This window comes from Zingiber officinale, chromosome 3A, assembly GCF_018446385.1.
Source record: "Zingiber officinale cultivar Zhangliang chromosome 3A, Zo_v1.1, whole genome shotgun sequence".
NCBI classification, from domain to species: Eukaryota; Viridiplantae; Streptophyta; class Magnoliopsida; order Zingiberales; family Zingiberaceae; genus Zingiber; species Zingiber officinale.
In genome coordinates this window covers 65,570,000-65,591,765 of record NC_055990.1, presented here as the reverse complement: position 1 = coordinate 65,591,765, position 21,766 = coordinate 65,570,000, and positions in this window count along the sequence as shown.

Below are 21,766 nucleotides of genomic sequence, written 5' to 3'. Positions count from 1 at the left end.
TTCATATGCCTCTTGTATTTCGTATTATTTCCAAAAATAACTAGTATGATGCGGAAAGGAAAAATACTAGTTATACCTTTTAGAAAGACCTCTTGATCTTTTACCGTATTCCTCTTATAAACTCGGACGTTGTGTGGGCAACGATCTTCGGAGATGAGAACCACCTTTCCACCTTCCTTCTTTCTTCTAGATTTCGGCCACAATAAACTCCTCCAAGGATGAAGAATTTCGGCCACCACCAATGCTCAAAGGGATGCTAGAGACGAGACTTGCTTTCTCTCCTTCTTCTCCTTCCTTGATCCGGCCACAAACAAAAGCTCCACCAAGAGATGAGTTTCGGACACAAGAGGAGAGGAGAGAAATAGGGCCGGCCACCAAAACCAAAGAGGAGAGGAAAGAAAAAGAATAGAAGTTCACCTCTTGAAGGCTCCTCTACCTCCTCTTTTATAATCCTTGGTTTTGGCAAATAAGGAAATTTTAATAAAAACTTCCTTAATTCTTTTGCCATTAAAAGGAAAAATTTATTTAATTAAAAATAATTTTTCTTCGCACAATTATAATGGCCGGCCACACCTATTCTCCAAGCAAATAAAAATTTTAAACACAAACTAAAACTTCCTTATTTGCTTCCGGAAATTTTATAAAAAATTTCTCCAATAATTTTAATCCCTTCATGATTGGTAAAAAGGAAATTTTATAAATTAAATCTTTCTTTAAACATGTGGATAATTTCCGGAAAGTTATCTCTAAAAATTAAAATCTATTTTCAATCTACAAATAAGGAAAGATATCAAATCTTTTCTTAATCTTTTGTAGAAACTAATAAAAGAGAATTATTAATTTTTAAACTTTCTTTTAAATCATGAACATGGTTAAAAAGGAATGTTTTTACCAAAATTAAAATCAACCTTTTAATCTACAAATAAGGAAAGAGATTTAGCTCTTCTCTTAATCTTTTGTAGAATCTTATAAAAGGAAAGATTTAAATTTTTAAACTCTCTTTTAAATCATGTTATCCACATAAGAAAATTTAAAAAAATAAAAAACCTTTTATTTTAATTTGGGCCGGCCACACCAAGCTTGAACCCAAGCTAGGGCCGGCCACCTTGAAGCACCCATGAACCAAATTTTGGACGGCCCTAGCTTGGTCTCCAAGCTAGCTTGGCCGGCCCCTTATGGGATGGGTAAGAAGGTGGGTATAGGTGGGTATAGTACTCTATAATTCAGAGGCTACGATAGGGACCGAGAGGAGAAATTGGTTTTGGTCTCCCGATAAAATTAAGTATCCCGTGTTCGCCCCGAACACACAACTTATTTTTATCAATAATAATTCATTCCGCTGAAGAACTATTATTGAACTACCACACCAATCCCAAATTACATTTTGGGCTCCTTCTTATTATGAGTGTGTTAGTCTCCCTGTGTTTAAGATAACAAATGTCCACTAATTTAGTAAGTTACTGACAACTCACTTAATTAATATCTAGCTCCAAGAGTAGTACCACTCAACTTCATCGTCATGTCGGACTAAGTCCACCTGCAAGGTTTAACATGACAATCCTTATGAGCTCCTTTTGGGGACATTCTCAACCTAGATTACTAGGACACAGTTTCCTTCTATAATCAACAACACACACTATAAGTGATATCATTTCCCAACTTATCGGGCTTATTGATTCATCGAACTAAATCTCACCCATTGATAAATTAAAGAAATAAATATCAAATATATGTGATTGTTATTATATTAGGATTAAGAGCACACACTTCCATAATAACTGAGGTCTTTGTTCCTTTATAAAGTCAGTATAAAAGAAACGACCTCTAATGGTCCTACTCAATACACTCTTAGTGTACCAGTGTAATTATATAGTTAAGATAAACTAACACCTAATTACACTATGACCTTCCAATGGTTTGTTCCTTTCCATCATGGTCGTGAGCTACTGTTTATAATTTATAAGGTACTGATAACATGATCCTCTGTGTGTGACACCACACACTATATTATCTACAATATAAATTAATTGAACAACTACATTTATCATAAATGTAGCCATTTGACCAATGTGATTCTTATTTCTAGATAAATGTTTATACCAAAAGCTAGGCTTTTTAGTATACATCCTAACATTTCCTGCATGCCTAATCGCAGCTTGGACTTTTGCCTAAGTACACTTAGGACTTTCATGCAATCTCATTCAACATATTAGATAACAAAACAACTTAACTTGAACCCTTTGACATAATCAAAACATCGGTTCGATCGTCGGATGTTTCCCACACCAACATTCTCAATAGAAAGACCCACTGTGAAACAGGCGGCCGGTAATTGGGGTCGTTGACGCACCATGATGTCTCTCACGATGGGGACAGATCGAGAAAATAGTGAGGCATCAGTGAAGCGAAAGGCGATGATGATTCTCACATGGCCAGTGGCATCGCTATCCTGGCCTCTCGTGAAATGGCGACATCGACTGGGGGAGGAAGCTAGGGCTCGACGCTGCTCCCTATATGATTGGAAGATGAGAAGGCTCAGCTAATGGTGGTCGTATGGCACCGATGCGATGGAAAATCTTTGGCATCAAGTAAAGGTCCTATGTGATCGGAGAACAAATGAGGTTGTCAGTGAAGCGATCAGAAGATCTAGGTCTCCTTGCTCAATTTTTCGACAAGCTTTGAGTGTTTACGAACAGGAGGGGAAAGGCAATGGCTAGATCAGAGCTCAGGTGGTCGGCGTTAGTGACTGACAGCGCCGAGTGCCGGCATCCCTCGGTTGGGGTGGCGCAGTGAAAGAGAGAGAGAAGGGGGAGTCAACGCGAGAGGGAGAGGGAGGAAGGAATCAAGTAGAGTATTAGAGAAGTTAACCTAGGTTTTTATTATATACTTAGGTTTAATTAATTTAACCCTAAGTTAATTCCTCAATCAACTCCCTCTTAATTGATATATGAAACAGGTTTTCTCTAAGCATATTCGATTCATTCCCTTAAACGAGTCACACAAACTATGTTTAAATTTTGAAATTTTTTTAAAACTTCTTGAAAATCCAATAAGTGTATTCCTCCAATAACACTTATTATTTAATTTTTCATACCTCGCAATTGACATATAATGGAAAAGGTGATTATGTAGAAGATATATGGTAAGCAATCCTAGTCTTGAGTGTTGGTGCAATCAGCCTCCAGGTTTTGATATTTGAAAATGTACCTAAGTCTAGTTAATTTGACCAAGGGTTGATCTAAATAGGACTTGATATTTGGATATGAGAGAAATCTCATCAGGACCAGATGGCTAGCAATGGAATTCCTAACTAGAGATTAGACAAAGAAAATTCTCAACTGAAAGTTAAGTAGGAAAGAAATCTACCAAGTGACTAGTCCTAACTGGATGTTAGAGCATCCACATAGTTATCTTATCTAAAAATTTTACTCTAAATTTTGGATAGGGTAGCTAAAACATCTTTGCATTACCTACCCTATCCATTCCCTAATTTTAGCATTTATAAATAGTACTTTTCTAAATTTAGGGAATGAAATTCATTCCCTAAATATTATAGAAGAGAGAGAAAATTAGGGAAGCTAATATATTATATAGTGAAAAGTAGATATCTAAATTTAATAAATTAAATTGTTTATCCTAAATTATATATTTTGGATAAGGAAGTTGGTGTGGATGCTCTTAGGCATGGTAAATTCCTAATCGGGGTGTTAGGTAGATGATAAGTCTACCGAATGACTAGTCCTAATTGTAGATTAGGTAAGGGAAAGTCCTAACTAGAGGTTAGGCAAGTGAGAAGTTTACCAAGTAACTAATCCTAACTGGAGGTTAGATAAAGAAAAGTTTTAACTAGAGGTCAGGTAGGTGAGAAGTCTACCAAGCGACTAGTGCTAACTGATATTAAATGAGTGTAAGCCCAAGCAAGTTAAGTGTGATTGGATGCTTGACAAAGAAAATCATGGGGAGTGAGCCCTAGGTGGTGAAAGTGTATGCCTAGTAGGTTAGACCTAAAAGGTAAGGCTTAAGTAAGCCTAGTAGGTCAGACAGACTACAGTTAAGGCTTAGGTTTCTTGTTTATTGTTGTATGCTTGTAGGAACCTGGTGCTTAAAGCAAACTGAAAAAGTACACAAATGTAAACCAAACACATCTATACTAAGTCTAGAGTGAACCAAACTTTAAACGTGTCAAACTAGACCAGAGCTAGTTTGATAGACCAAGCCCAAGGATTCATATAGTAATTAAGGTTCGACTGACTGGGTTCGAGTCCTGACCCAGATCGATGAGGTGGAACCAGGATCAATAGACCAATCCCAAAGTTTGGTATATTGATAAACTTGATAACGACAAGATCATATATCGTGAGAAACTCGACCATTTGGATCAAGTTCTATCTAGGATCAGTATATTGATAGGGCTTATTGGTAGACCTAATGAGGCTTATAAAAGAAGGCCTCAGGAACAGAGCCGAACAATAATTCTCTACTATGTGACTTTTCGACTCTATGCTCAAAAGATCAAAAAACTCTGCTTATGCAACTAGGGAAGTGCCAGAGGAGTGCGAGACACTTAGGACTTCCGAACCGATCATCAACACTTTGTTTGTATTTTTCATTACAAACTTGTTACCATTCTATATTCTTGTGCCTGTACTTAAACTTGTAAATGGTTTTTCTACCTCTGAAAAAGTTTCAAAAAGGTGAAGATCTAGTGGATGGACACCACCCTTACTTAGGCCTTGGATATATTGACTTTAGGGGGTTGGGAACCAAGTGTTGGATCGGATCGACTTGCTAGAGGAGGAGGAGGAGGGGGGGGGGGGGGGGGGGTCGGGGGGGGGTAAATAGCCTACAAATCAAAATTTAACAATCTCTTTATTTCTTGCTTAGCAAGGACACATTTAATTAATAAAAAATAATAACATAAAAAGTAAAGGATATAATTTTACTTGGTTACAAACTAAGTGGTTGTTAATCCATTGCAATTGACAACACTAAAAGAAATTTCTTCTTCGACAAAAGTCAGAGGTGAATAAGCACCTTATAGCAGTTGGAAACTCAAAAATGAAGTACAGAAAATGAATACTGAGTATGTTATTGAACCCCTAGCTCTAAGTATAGTATTCTGGTTGAAGTGACCATTTACTGACATGGCAATGAAGACACCTCTAATGACATCCAAGGCCCCACCAATGATCTGAGGTTTATCCACATCACAACGGCTCCTTAACAACTACTGTTCAATAGAGGCACCTCAGATCAACTAGAGGTGCCTCAGCTACTATTCATCCGAGGCACTTCCAGTCCATCAGAGATGTAGGACCGTTGCGGCCGGCTGGAAGGGGGGTTGATGGATATCCTGCAAAATACAAAAGCAAGCAACCCTTCCTTGAACTCTTTAAGCTAACACTTGTAAAATAAACAAAGTAGATAAATAAAACATTAAAAAGACAAGGACCAAGATTTACTTGGTTACAACCGATGTGGTTGTTAATCCAAGGAAGGTTAAGCGCACTAGAATACTCCTTCAGGCGGAGAAGCCTCTTACAACGTTGAAGCTCAGAAAACAGAAGTTTAAATACAACTCTAAAGCACACAAGCGTTGGAAATGAATTACTGGAGTTCGTTGAAAAACTTCTGGACCAAGGATATATTTATAGCCTTGGTCGGGAAGCTTGGAAGGGTTCTTGGCGCCCTGGGGGGATAAAACTTTATCCCCCAACGTTCAGAATGCATTAGACGCGTTTTGGTCAAAATTCAAGTTCCAGGCGCTCGGAAGGGTTCCGAGCGCCCTGGGCTGCTCAGGGCGCCCCGGACTGCTCCGGGCGCCCTGGGCTGGTCCTAGCGCCCCGGACCCTAAGTCAACTCCGGTTGACTTCTTTCGCCTCGGTCCGGGTCTTTAACTCCGGTTTCGCTCGCTTGGGTGATCTCTGCCATCCGGAATAGGGCTCACCCGAACCCAACTTCCGGTCTTCTCGAGCGGGCTTCCCTCCGGCTTCTCGTCCCTCGGAATAGCCGCGTGTTCCCTTCTTGTTTGCCGGCGTACTCATCCGCAGTCTTCGTTCCTCGAACGCACCGCGTGCCGTCCTTCTCGCTAGCTGCGTCTCTTGCTCCCCGAGCAATCTTCCGCTCCGGCTTTCATCCTTCGGAACCACCGCGCGCTTCCTTCTCGTCCACCGGTGTACTCTTCCGCAGCACCTCGTCCCTCGGACTGCCGTCCTTCTCGCTAGCTGCGTCTTCCGCTCGACTACCTGTGTTCCTAAGCTCCTGCACACTTAGACACAAGGTTAGAACAACACAAGACCTAACTTAACTTGTTGATCACACCAAAACAACCTTGGGGTTCCAACAATCTCTCCCTTTTTGATGTGATCAACCCAAGTTAAGCTAGGGTCAAAATAGATGTAAAATAAAACTAACTTAATTTGTAATTTAGTGCAAAAAGGTAGAAACATTAAATTTCAAAAATTTGCAATTTTCAATTTTCTACCTCCCCCTAGACTTATACTTTTTCTTCTCCCCATTTGATTACATAAAAAATTGGGGTTGTAAGAAAAATCTAAGGGTTGACACTTAGAAATTTTATAAGAATCTATTTCAATGATTTTCTGAAAATATCTAAGTCAAGAAAATTTTCTAAGTCAAAATTAACTTTTGAAAAATTTCTAAGCATTCGTTATCAAGAAAAACCTTTCTAAGCCGAAAACTTTATGCAAGAAAAATTTAAAACAATTTTTGAGAATATTTAGAAAAATTAAAAAAAATTCTATGCATTTATTTAATTTTTAATTCTCATAATTTTATCAGAAAGTTTTAAATTTCCATTTTAATTTATCATAACTTCTTAAATCATAATTTTTCAGATTTAAGGCAACAAATATTAAACATTTTATTCGATCTTTTAACATGTCATTTTCTGTTATTTTTTGATTTTCTACTTCACAAAAATATTTCAATAACTTAAATTCTAACTTGAAGAAATATTTTGTGCAAAATTCGTTTGAAGAAATATTTTGTATTTTGCAAGAATTTTTTAACAAAAATTCTAATTTGCAGGAATCTATTAATAACAGATTTCTTAATCCAAAAAACTTTTTCGATGACTCAATTTCTAATTCACAAAACTTTTTCGAGAAAGTAATTTGTATTTCGAAAAAATATTCGAAGAAAGTTTTCGACAACATTTCTAATTTGCATAATTCTTTCAAAGTTATTGGTAAACCAAAAAACTCTTTCAATGATTCGATTTTTAACTCACAAAAATTTCCAATCAACTTTTCATTTTCAGGCAATTTTTCATTAAATTTTTCCAATTTCTCAGAAGGTGAAGACCAAACCTGACTTACCTTGTCAGCGGTTGATTCTCCCCCTGTTGAGTTGCTTTCTTCCAATATCTCTCCCCCTTCATTGATGCTCACCTGGGATGAGCTTTTTGTGTCCTCGGGATGGAGATCGACTATCTCAGCAGTTTCCTCATTCTCGGACTGTTCTGTCGGCGGCTCGGTGTCCATCAAGGAGTTAGATTCGGTTTCAGCTGGTTCTTCGTAGATCTTCAAGAACTTTTCTCAAAGTTCTTTTGCGTTCTTGTATTCTCCAATTCTGTCGAGATCTTCTTTTGGTATTACAGTTAGAATGTGAAATTTAGCTCACGCATTTGCCATAAACTCCTCACGTTGCTTGTGAGTCCAGAGACATTTATCGATTTCTTCTCCATACGCGTTCTTCGGTTCTTCATAACCAAATTTTATTATTAAAGAAATACTAAAATCTAAATTAAGGTATAACTCCATTTTTTGTTTCCAGACGAAAAACTCCCCCTCGAATGCAGGTGGGTAGTCGCTAGCTCCGGCCATCGTTTTGTTGCTTCAGATGGTGGTTAGTCCTTCTTGAAGCATCTCGGCTCTGATACCACTTGTAGGACCGTTACGGCCGGCTGGAAGGGGGGTTGATGGATATCCTACAAAACAAAAAAACAAACAACCCTTCCTCGAACTTTTTATGCTAACACTTGTAAAATAAACAAAGCAGATAAATAAAACATTAAAAAGATGAGGCACAAGATTTACTTGGTTATAACCGATGTGGTTATTAATCCAAGGAAGGTTAAACGCACTAGAATACTCCTTCAGGTGGAGAAGCCTCTTACAACGTTGAAGCGCAGAAAACAGAAGCTTAAATACAACACTAAAGCACACAAGCATTGGAAATGAATTACTGGAGTTCGTTGAAAAGCTTATGGACCAAGGCTATATTTATATCCTTGGTCGGGGTGCCTGGAAGGGTTCCTGGCGCCCTGGGGGGGATAAAACTTTATCCCCCAATGTTCAGAACACATTAGACGCATTCTGGTCAAAATTCAAGTTCCGGGCGCTCGGAAGGGTTCCGAGTGAATTTTGACCAGAATGCTATGTTCCTGAGTGAGAACTATTCTCAGGTTCCTGTACCAGTCCAGGAAATTTGCTCCGTTGAGCTTGTCCTTCTTAAGGACAGAACGTAGGGAGAAAGAGTTCGTATTCGACGTCATGGTTATCTACAACAGAAAATTTGCAGAAATAAATATCATATTCTTTTAAAATCATTTAATTAGGTCTTTAATTAAATAATGCTCCCACTGAATTCTATAATTCTTGTGGGACAAGATCCACATCATACTAACCCTTGAGTTAGCTTTGGCTAATACGCCCAAGGCTTAGTATGATCGGTAGGTAACGATTACCAATTACATCTCTATGCAACTCTTGTTTATAGGATCAAGATCCGCATTGATATTAAAACTCGAGTTAGCTTTGGCTAATACGCCCGAGAGTTAATATAGATGTGATTTTGACCTATCTTTTCCAACCGTTGGAAGAATGCCTATAGTTGACTCGATCTAACCGAGCAACTAGGAATACTCAATCTAATTGAGTTTGTATTTACCCATGCGTTGATAGGCGGGACCAAGATTGTCCCTCCGTACCTTACCAAGATAATATGTATTGCTCTGCTTTGGCAGATTCAACAATACATGTGATTGAGGTAGTGATAGGTATCACGGCACGGTTAGGCATTTAGAGTTGGTTCGATCGAGATCTAATCTAATCGAAAAGGATGCATCTTGTGCACGACTTGGATCTAATCTAATCGCAAGGGTGCATCATGTGCACGACTTAGATCTAATCTAATCGTAAGGCACTAATTAATTAATTACTTATTAAACATGCATCATATACATAAGCAATTAGCTAATTAATCTATTTGTGATTTAGTCATGGCCCCACTATGATCTTCTCAATCCAATGAGAAGATCGAATGGTCAACCTAGGGTCAACAGCATCTCCAAGCTCCTCCCTTTAACCACCTTGTGTTGCTCGTGCCTGCCTCGGAACTCCGTCTCGTGTGGACCCTCCACCGCTCCAATTTGTACATTACAATTTGAAACTCAAGTTACATTCGAGTCTAAACCTAATTTACAACAAGAATATATGAGAAAGGCACGATGCGCAGGTCGCGGAAAAATAAAAACATACAACACGCGCAAACACATAACGACACGCAGGTCGTATTATGAATTACAACACAATCCAATCATATTGGGTTTTTGGGCCATGACTATCAAAAAATTAATATATAATTCAAAATTATATATTTTCATAATTTTCTATAATTTTAAAATTAATTTTTTACAATTTTTACGAGTAGCAGTTTCGGGCGCAATCGTGGAACGGATCCCCTTGCGGGGCCATGGGTAGCGCCCCTACCCGCGATCTAACCATCGCGAGGGTTTCTTTGCGATCCATCAGCGCCTAAACTCTCTGTCCCAAAACGATTTGGGTCGAGACATTGCCGTTTCGAAAAAATCTTCCCGGCAGGTTCGTTTTTAGCGATTTCGGGTGCAATCGCGGAGCAAATCCCCTTGCGGGGTTAGCGGCAGTACCCCTACCCACGATCTAACCATCGTGAGTTGCTCCTTTGCGATCTTATGGCACCCAGGCCCGCTGTCCCAAATGGATTTGGGGCAAAACGAAGCCGTTTAAGGAAAAACTTCCCGGTAGCCGAAGCCTACAAGTGCCAAAATACTTGTGCTTCGCTTCTACGGAAAAATTACCCATAAAAATATAAAAAACTAAATTTTTACAGAAAATCACAGAAGGTTTAGTTTTCATAAAACCAAAAATTAAACTCGTACAAGCCTTGCACGTGGCTCTGATACCACTGTTGGGTTTTTCGGGCCTCGAAAACCGCTTTTCGCGTCGCGGAAACCCCGAATCACCCAAAGCCGTAGATCCGTGCAAGGAAAACCGAACGAAAATTATGAGTACGAGTTTTTAAATATCTAGATCTACTCCTAGATCTATGTGTTAAGAAGTATACCTTGAAGCGTGCCCTTTCGCATTCCCGCTCGTCCAAGGAATTGTCGGATCTCTAGACCATCAAGCGTCGGTCCTCTAGAAGTATCCACACGGACACGTAGGTGGAGAAAACCTCACACAAAGGTGTGCTAGCACCTTGGTAAGATTCGACCAAGCAAGGAGGAGAGGGAGAGGGAGAGCTTGAGGAAGAAGAAAGGAGTGAATGAGGAGTTGAATGAAAATGAATTTCATTAACCCCCTAAAGTGGCCGGCCACCTCTCCAAGATTAACCCCTATTTCTCATTTAATGCCTCATTAAAGAGAATGGGTATGTAACTCCCATGAGGTGGCACACCATGATGATGTGGAACATCATCATTGGTCCACCTAATGCCAACCCACCAATGAGGTGGCAAAAGGTCAAGTCAAAATTGACCTTTGGTCTTCCTTCTCCAGTCAAGTCAAACTTGACCCAATCTCTACCATGGTTGATCTAATCCAACCATTTGATTCGAGCCAACTTAATATAATGAATCTAATTCATTAAATTAAATTGATTTAATAAGTCATAATCTAAATTAGACTCATTGAATACATGAATCAACTTGAGTCCAACTCAATTAGCCCAATTAGGATTACTTTTAATCCAATTTGATTCATCAAATGAATCTAATCCTCTTGGTTCATCATATGAACCAAATCTCCATCTAATTATCCTTAGTGTGTGACCCTATAGGTTCTTGTAACGTTGGCAATGCCCTAAACCCATTTAGGAGCATAAGTAATGAGCGGTATCTAGCAACACATCATTACTACCCAAGTTACAAGAATGTCGAGATCCGACATCACCTTGTGACTACTAATTGTGACTCTTCACAATATATGACAAGTGTCCTTCTATCCTAGACATCTAGATTGATCAATGTAAGGCATAGACCGTGTCATCCTCTGACCAATCTAAATCTTGAACTCAAAGTAGACTCACTCAATCAAATGAGCTCAATATCCTATATTGACTCATTTGGGCATGGCCATGCATTTCGTGGTCTCACTCTATCAAGAATATCGATGTCTCTCCCGTCATATAGGAGGGATAGATCCCATCTACATCACTCACATCCCTCCGCATAATTTGTTACATACCCAGTAATCGCCTTTATGGTCCACCCAGTTACGGGTGACGTTTGACGAAACCAAAGTACATAATTCCTTATGTAGGGAACCATGGTGACTTCAGGTCTAAGGACTAGTAGTCATACTAATAGCCACATGAGAAAGTATATGACACTCATATAACGATCCATGATACTTTCTCATGGCGGGTCATTCAGTATACATTCTCTAATGCATACCCATGTGTCAACTTGATATCTCTATATCCATGACTTGTGAGATCAAGTCATCGAGTTGACCTACATGCTAGTTTTATTGCATTAACATTGTCCCTGAATGTTAATACTCAACTAGGAATGATTAAGAGTAGTGTTCCCTATATCATCTCACTATCGGTTCAACTAACCGATTGATATAGGTAAGAACCGTCTACTCAAGGACGTTATTATACTTAGTTTATTTGGCATCAATACAAGTAAGTATAATAACCAAAAACTAAATGCCTTTATTTATATAGAATATGATACAACAAGTCCAAAATATAATAATCAAATGATTGGCTCTAGGGCTCTAGCTAACAATCTCCCACTAGCACTAGTGACAATCAGTGTAGGCTCTAAGCCCAAATGACCTAGTGTGACCATCATGCTTCCTCTGTGCCAAAGCCTTGGTCAAGGGATCTACAATGTTAGCCTCTATAGGTACTCTGCAAATCTTCACATCTCCTCTCTCGATGATCTCTCGAATGAGATGGAGGCGCCGTAGTATGTGTTTGGTCCGCTGGTGTGAGCGAGGTTCCTTCGCCTGTGCTATAGCTCCATTGTTGTCACAATAGAGCTCAATAGGGTCAGCAATGCTAGGAACCACCGCAAGTTCAGTGATGAACTTGCGAATCCAAACTGCCTCCTTTGCTGCCTCTGATGCAGCAATATACTCGGCCTCTGTCGTAGAATCAGCTACTGTGTCCTGCTTCGAACTCTTCCAACTCACAGCACCACCATTAATGCAAAACATGAACCCCGACTGCGATCTATAGTCATCTTGGTCGGTCTGGAAGCTAGCATCACTGTAACCCTTTACAGCTAGCTCATCATTGCCTCCATATATCAAGAAATATTCTTTAGTCCTTTTTAAGTACTTAAGAATATTCTTGACCGCTATCGAGTGACTTTCACCTGGATCTGATTGGTATCTGCTCGTCATGCTCAAAGCATACGAGACATCAGGTCGAGTACATAGCATGGCGTACATGATCGATCCTATGGCTGAGGCATAAGGGATCTGATCCATGCGGTCTCTCTCCTCTCTTGAAGAGGGACCTTGAGTCTTCGAAAGACTCATGCCATGTGACATCGGCAGAAATCCCTTCTTTGAGTTCTGCATAGCAAACCGAAGGAGTACCTTGTCAATGTATGTACTCTAACTTAGGCCAATCAATCTTTTAGATCTATCTCTATAGATCTGTATCCCTAGAATGCGGGATGCCTCACCTAAGTCCTTCATTGAGAAGCAACTCCCTAGCCATGTCTTGACAGACTGAAGCATAGGGATGTCCTTCCCAATGAGCAGTATGTCATCCACATACAATATGAGGAAGACAACTATGTCCCCTACAACCTTCTTATAGACACAAGGTTCATCTTCATTCTTGATGAAACCAAACTGTTTGATTGCATCATCGAATCAAAGATTCCAGCTCCGAGAAGCTTGCTTTAGTCCATAAATGGACCTATGCAGCTTGCATACTCTGCTAGTATGCTGTGGATCTACAAAACCCTCAGGTTGTGTCATGTACACATCCTCGAGTAGGTTTCCATTCAGAAACGCGGTTTTGACATCCATCTGCCATATCTCATAGTCATGGTAAGCTACAATAGCAAGCATGATCCGAATGGAAGTAAACATCGCTACTGGAGAAAAGGTTTCATCATAGTCAATACCATGAATCTGCTTGAAACCTTTAGCTACCAAGCGACCCTTATAGATAAGTCCATCCATGTCAGTCTTTCTCTTAAAGACCCACTTACACCCAATGGGTTTTACCCCTTCAGGTGGATCAACCAAAGTCCAAACTTGGTTGGTGTACATGGATTCCATTTCGGATCTCATGGCCTCTAGCCATTTCTCGGAATCTGGTCTCATCACAGCTTCCTGATAGGTGGTAGGCTCATCCTCTATGAGCACAATGTCATCATGGTCAGATAAGAGAAATGAGTATCTCTCAGGCTGATGACGTACCCTATCAGATCTGTGAAGAGGTATGTCTACTTGAACTGGCTGTTGTTTCTCAACTACTTGTGGAACAACATCATCCACAACACTTTGTGGTTCCAGTTCAACTTCCATCGAGGCTTCAGTGCTATTGTTCGCATCTTGAACTTCTTCAAGATCGAACGTGCTCCCACTAGTCTTTCTAGAAACAAAGTCCCTTTCTAGAAAGACCCCAGTCTTTGCCACAACTACCTTGTGCTGACTGGGAATGTAGAAGTAATATCCCTTAGTTTCCTTGGGATATCCGATGAAATAGCACTTGTCAGATTTGGGTCCTAATTTGTCTGAGACTTGATGTCGTACGTAAGCCTCACAGCTCCAAATCCTCATGAAAGACACCTGGGCATCTCTCCCTGTGCATATCCTATATGGTGTCTTTATCATGGCCTTGGATGGAACTCGGTTGAGAATGAAAGCTGCTGTGTCTAGAGCATAGCCCTAAAGGTATGTCGGAAGATCTGTGTGACTCATCATAGATCGTACCATATCTAATAGGGTACGATTCCTCCTTTCGGATACACCATTCCACTGTGGTGTTCCAGGAGGAGTGAGTTGGGATAGAATACCACACTCAGCTAAATAGTCACGAAACTCATGGCTTAAGTATTCACCACCTTGATCTGATCGAAGTATTTTAATACTCTTGCCAAGCTGGTTCTGTACTTCATTCTTGAATTCTTTGAACTTTTCAAAGGATTCGGACTTATGTGTCATCAAGTACACATAACCATATCTACTGAAGTCATCAGCAAATGTGATAAAGTATCTATAACCGCCTCTAGCAGCGACATTGAAAGGGCCACATACATCACTATGTATGAGTCCTAACAAATCAGTCGCTATCTCGCTGTGCCCACTAAAGGGAGTCTTGGTCATCTTGCCTTGTAGGCATGACTCGCACATCTCATATGATTCAAAATCAAATGAGTCCAGCTGTAACACCCCTAGAAAGCCTAGATAAGAAGGTGAGGATAATGAGAGTACGAATGAAAAGAAGGTGTAAATATTCTAAGTTAAATATTAAGATGGATTTAGATGATTAAAACTTTATGAAAGAAAAATAAAGTTGAGAATATAAATCATCTATGCATGATTTAAAAGGTATGAAATTAATATGGACAAAAGGAAGAAGTATGAGATAATATATATATATGTATGAAATATTTATGCATAATATAGTAATATACGAATTATTATGTACAAAAGAAAATAAAATGTTAGAAGAGAGATTGAACCTTGGATCTCTTGTAAGGAACATGTATAGGATACCAAAGGGGATAGGAGAATTATTGATAAGGAGAGAAAGGACTAAGTAGTTAAGAATAAGAAAGGATTCTTTTTACTTAAAAGAAAAGGAAGTAAAAAGAAGTAAAAATATGCATAACCAAGTTTTGATCCTTGGTTCTCTTGTGGATGCATGCATGTGTTAACCAAGTGGGATAGAAGAGGATATTGTAAGAGGAGAGATAGAAAATTTTATTAAAGGAGAGAAAAGAGAGAAATTAAGGGAAAGAAAAGAGAGAACTCAAAAGGCATCTCTCTAGAATATTCTTGTCATTTAAGGGGAGAAATGAATAGGGAGGATGAATCAAGTCAAGTTTCCTCCCCTCATCTTAGTATAAATAGGCATGGAGGGGGGACTTCAACTTCATCCTCAACCCACTCATCCTCCTCTCCTCCCTTTGTGCCGAGACCCACTCTCCCCTCTCTTTTCTTCTTGTTGCCGAGCAACACAAGAGGAAGAACACCTTCTTCCTCCTCACTCTCCCCCTCTTTTCTTTCTTGTTGTTGCCGAGCAACACAAGAGGAAGAGAAGCCTCTTCTTCCTCCTCCTCTCCACCAAAAGACTTAGCCACTCCTCTCCTCCATTGGTGCCGAGCAAAGCAAGCAAGGAAGAAAGGTTCACAAGCAAGTTCTCAACTCTAGGAAACTTAAGCGAAGAAGGTAAGCTTCCCCTCACCTGTGGTACAAGGCTTTTTATATATTTTTCAGATTTTATGAGGTTTTTAAAACCTAGAAACAAGTTTGAGAAAATTATGAAATTTATGTTATGTAAATGCCATGATATGTGATAGCATAGGAAATGCTATACATAATGAAAAGAAATGAAAAATGAAATGCATGAAAGATTGTTAGGGATATGATATGATAGTTATGCATGATAAATTATTTTTGTATGGTTTGTACCAAGGGTGGGCTCCGTAAACGCCCCGGGGTCGATGGAATAAGACTCGGGCCTCGTCAGAAATGGGCTTCTGAATGCCCTAGGTCGATGGAGTAAGACTCGGACCTAGTATGTATGTATAGTAGGGTTCAAGACTTGCTACCTTGGACCTACTTAAGAAGCGCGCGCATTATGTATGTGGTACAAACCGGGATCCCCTCTAATGATGATATGAATTTCAAGTACTTATAAGTATAAGTTTTCAAATTCATGATGCATTGCCTACATATGTGCTTGAATTATCTGATGATTAGATATTATGTCACGGGATATTATGATATGACTATGAATATGATACCCTTGTATGTCGTATGCTTATGATACCTCGCATGATATTGATATGCAATGATATGAATTCGGTTTTAGTGAGTAGGAAAGGAACTTACTGAGCCATGAGTGCTCATAGCTTACTTTCCTTGTACCGCAGATAAAGAAGCTGGATGAGCTAGAGGAGCAATAGGAGGAGCAGATAGTGATGTGTGTGGTGGTGGCTCGGCAAAGAACGATCCGGACAAATTAATATGATTAGTTATAGAATCAACATATGCACATTTATGTGATATTATGCTTAATAAATTAAATTCTTTAAAGTTTTTATTCTTCTGCTGTTATAACTAAAGCATGTACGTAAGTAGTATAAGAACGTAGCGCCACCTTTGGTTGGGTAAGAAGGGTGGGCGTTACACCAGCAAACCATCCTTATGGAGCTAGGATAAGCGCTTGTCATTTATATGACCTAAGCGACAGTGCCAGAGAAAGGTGTGGTTCATATCGTTCGATTTGAACCTCTTGGTACTAACATTATAGATAGAGCTCTCAAGGTCTAGAATATAGAGTCCGTTCATCAGAGGTGCACTACAATAGAACATATCGTTTAAATAGACAGAACAACATTTGTTCTTTATTATAAACTAGAATCCTTTCTTGTCCAAACAAGAAACTGATATAATGTTCTTAGTCAATGCAGGCACATAACAACAATCGTCTAACTCTAGTATAAGCCCAGAGGGCAGAGATAGAAAATAAGTCCCTACAGCAACAGCAGCAACCCATGCTCCATTGCCTACTCGTAGGTCTATCTCGCCCTTTGTCAATGCTCTGCTATTTCTCAGTGCTTGTACATTAGTACAAATGTGCGAAGCACATCCGAAATCTAATACCCACGACGAAGAAATAGAGAGGTTGACTTCTTTAACATTTAAACCTGAAGTAGTAATCTTATTTCTCTTCTTGTTAAGATCTTCCAGGTATCCTGTGAAGTTCCTCTTCCAGTGCCCTGCTTGTCCTTGATATAGTTGACGAAGATGTTCAACCATATCGTAAGAACACATCAACTCATGTTGCTTTTAAAGCTCAGAGTTCATGGTTGCGAGCATTAGACAGGACACATCTAATGCGTCATCTTGATGCTTCTTGTAAGCATCCCGGTCAGCTCGCGTGGCAGTGGCAGGAGGAGCCTCCGGAATGGGCTGCTCCAGAACGTACAGTTTACGTTCCTGAGTGAGAACTATTCTCAGGTTCCTGTACCAGTCCAGGAAATTTGCTCCGTTGAGCTTGTCCTTCTTAAGGACAGAACGCAGGGAGAAAGAGTTCGTATTCGACATCATGGTTATCTACAACAGAAAATTTGCAGAAATAAATATCATATTCTTTTAAATTCATTTAATTAGGCCTTTAATTAAATGATGCTCCCACTGAATTCTATAATTCTTGTGGGACAAGATCCACATCATACTAACCCTTGAGTTAGCTTTGGCTAATACGCCCAAGGCTTAGTATGATCGGTAGGTAACGATTACCAATTACATCTCTATGCAACTCTTGTTTATAGGTTCAAGATCCGCATTGATATTAAAACTCGAGTTAGCTTTGGCTAATACGCCCGAGAGTTAATATAAATGTGATTTTGACCTATCTTTCCAACCGTTGGAAGAATGCCTATAGTTGACTCGATCTAACCGAGCAACTAGGAATACTCAATCTAATTGAGTTTGTATTTACCCATGCGTTGATAGGCGGGACCAAGATTGTCCCTCCGTACCCTACCAAGATAATATGTATTGCTCTGCTTTGGCAGATTCAACAATACATGTGAACGAGGTAGTGATAGGTATCACGACACGGTTAGGCATTTAGAGTTGGTTCAATCGAGATCTAATCTAATCGAAAAGGATGCATCTTGTGCACGACTTAGATATAATCTAATCGCAAGGGTGCATCATGTGCACGACTTAGATCTAATCTAATCGTAAGGCACTAATTAATTAATTACTTATTAAACATGCATCATATACATAAGCAATTAACTAATTAATCTATTTGTGATTTAGTCATGGCCCCACTATGATCTTCTCAAGCCAATGAGAAGATCGAATGGTCAACCTAGGGTCAACAGCTTCTCCAAGCTCCTCCCTTTGACCACCTTGTGTTGCTCGTGCCCGCCTCGGAACTCCGTCTCGTGTGGACCCTCCACCGCTCCAATTTGTACATTACAATTTGAAACTCGAGTTACATTCGAGTCTAAACCTAATTTACAACAAGAATATATGAGAAAGGCACGACGCGCAGGTCGCGGAAAAATAAAAACATACAACACGCGCAAACACATAACGACACGCAGGTCGTATTATGAATTACAACACAATCCAATCATATTGGGTTTTTGGGCCATGGCTATCAAAAAATTAATATATAATTCAAAATTATATATTTTCATAATTTTCTATAATTTTAAAATTAATTTTTTACAATTTTTACGAGTAAAATTTCCCGGCGGTCCCGTTTAGCAGTTTCGGGCGCAATCGCGGAACGGATCCCCTTGCGGGGCCAGGGGCAGCGCCCCTACCCTAACCATCGTGAGTTGCTCCTTTGCGATCTTATGGCACCCAAGCCCGCTGTCCCAAACGGATTTGGGTCAAAACGAAGCCGTTTAAGGAAAAACTTCCCGGTAGCCGAAGCCTACAAGTGCCGAGATACTTGTGCTTCACTTCTACGGAAAAATTACCCATAAAAACATAAAAAACTAAATTTTTACAGAAAATCACAGAAGGTTTAGTTTTCATAAAACAAAAAATTAAACTCGTACAGGCCTTGCACGTGGCTCTGATACCACTGTTGGGTTTTTCGGGCCGCGAAAACCGCTTTTCACGTCGCGGAAACCCCGAAACACCCAAAGCCGTAGATCCGTGCAAGGAAAACCGAACGAAAATTACGAGTACGAGTTTTTAAATATCTAGATCTACTCCTAGATCTATGTGTTAAGAAGTATACCTTGAAGCGTGCCCTTTCGCATTCCCGCTCGTCCAAGGAATTGCCGGATCTCTAGACCGTCAAGCGTCGGTCCTCTAGAAGTATCCACACGGACACGTAGGTGGAGAAAACCTCATACAAAGGTGTGCTAGCACCTTGGTAAGATTCGACCAAGCAAGGAGGAGAGGGAGAGGGAGAGCTTGAGGAAGAAGAAAGGAGTGAATGAGGAGTTGAATGAAAATGAATTTCATTAACCCCCTAAAGTGGCCGGCCACCTCTCCAAGAGTAACCCCTATTTCTCATTTAATGCCTCATTAAAGAGAATGGGTATGTAACTCCCATGAGGTGGCACACCATGATGATGTGGAACATCATCATTGGTCCACCTAATGCCAACCCACCAATGAGGTGGCAAAAGGTCAAGTCAAAATTGACCTTTGGTCTTCCTTCTCCAGTCAAGTCAAACTTGACCCAATCTCTACCATGGTTAATCTAATCCAACCATTTGATTCGAGCCAACTTAATATAATGAATCTAATTCATTAAATTAAATTGATTTAATAAGTCATAATCTAAATTAGACTCATTGAATACATGAATCAACTTGAGTCCAACTCAATTAGCCCAATTAGGATTACTTTTAATCCAATTTGATTCATCAAATGAATCTAATCCTCTTGGTTCATCATATGAACCAAATCTCCATCTAATTGTCCTTAGTGTGTGACCCTATAGGTTCTTGTAACGTTGGCAATGCCCTAAACCCATTTAGGAGCATAAGTAATGAGCGGTATCTAGCAACACATCATTACTACCCAAGTTACAAGAATGTCGAGATCCGACATCACCTTGTGACTACTAATTGTGACTCTTCACAATATATGACAAGTCTCCTTCTATCCTAGACATCTAGATTGATCAATGTAAGGCATAGACCGTGTCATCCTCTGACCAATCTAAATCTTGAACTCAAAGTAGACTCACTCAATCAAATGAGCTCAATATCCTATATTGACTCATTTGGGCATGGCCATGCACTTCGTGGTCTCACTCTATCAAGAATATCGATGTCTCTCCCGTCATATAGGAGGGATAGATCCCATCTACATCACTCACATCCCTCCGCATAATTTGTTACATACCCAGTAATCGCCTTTATGGTCCACCCAGTTACGGATGACGTTTGATGAAACCAAAGTACATAATTCCTTATGTAGGGAACCATGGTGACTTCAGGTCTAAGGATTAGTAGTCATACTAATAGCCACATGAGAAAGTATATGACACTCATATAACGATCCATGATACTTTCTCATGGCGGGTCATTCAATATACATTCTCTAATGCATACCCATGTGTCAACTTGATATCTCTATATCCATGACTTGTGAGATCAAGTCATCGAGTTGACCTACATGCTAGTCTTATTGCATTAACATTGTCCCTGAATGTTAATACTCGACTAGGAATGATTAAGAGTAGTGTTCCCTATATCATCTCACTATCGGTTCAACTCACCGATTGATATAGGTGAGAACCGTCTACTCAAGGACGTTATTATACTTAGTTTATTTGGCACCAATACAAGTAAGTATAATAACCAAAAACTAAATGCCTTTATTTATATAGAATATGATACAACAAGTCCAAAATACAATCATCAAATGATTGGCTCTAGGGCTCTAGCTAACAAGTTTACCAATAATAGTATAGAAATTGAAGATCGTTGTTGGCATTTCTCTTGGTGCAGAGGTTTGTTCGAAGACAATCTTAGCATAGAGAATAAGAGCACAAAGTGAAAGAGTTGGTTCTTTTCAAAACCAATACAGAGCCTCTCATCTTGAGGCTTCTTTTATAGATGAGCTACCAGTCGATTAGATTCCACTGATTCAACTAAGCTTCCAAAATTAGCACTATTTCATCGATTGATCATGCTGATCTATTGACAGAACCCAAAAGCATCTTCCCATGTTCATGTCCAACTTCTCGATTTGATCCATAGAGAAATTAGCTTGATCAGTCAAATAATCCACTCTATTCGTTGAATAAACCCAAGATTTACTTTTAGCCGGATCTAATTGATCTAGACAATAATGTTTGATCTGCAATACAACAAAAACATTAAAAGACAACGGTTAAAAACCGTTGTTATAGGCCCTTTAAAACCGTTGTAATTGGCAGTGTTGTTAAAAATGGGGGCTATGACAACTGTTTTAAAACCATTGTCTTTGAATGAAAAGACAACAGTTTTGCAATGGTTTTAAACCGTTATCTTTGAATAGAAAGATAACGATTTAAAATCGTTGTTGTTTAGAGCATTTTTAATAAAACTGCTAGTTACAATCATTTTTGGGGCTATGACAAAGATTTTTAACCATTGTCTTTGAGGGTGATAGACAATAACAACGATGTTAAACTGTTGTCATTTAAATTATTATATTTTAATACCAATATATCATATTTCAATATAAATATATAATAAAGGATCATAATCACAAAAGAAAGAATATTCTCCACATCAATGTCATTCAAATGTTACTTATACAAGAATTACAATCACCAAAGAAGAAACATGTCTAATATT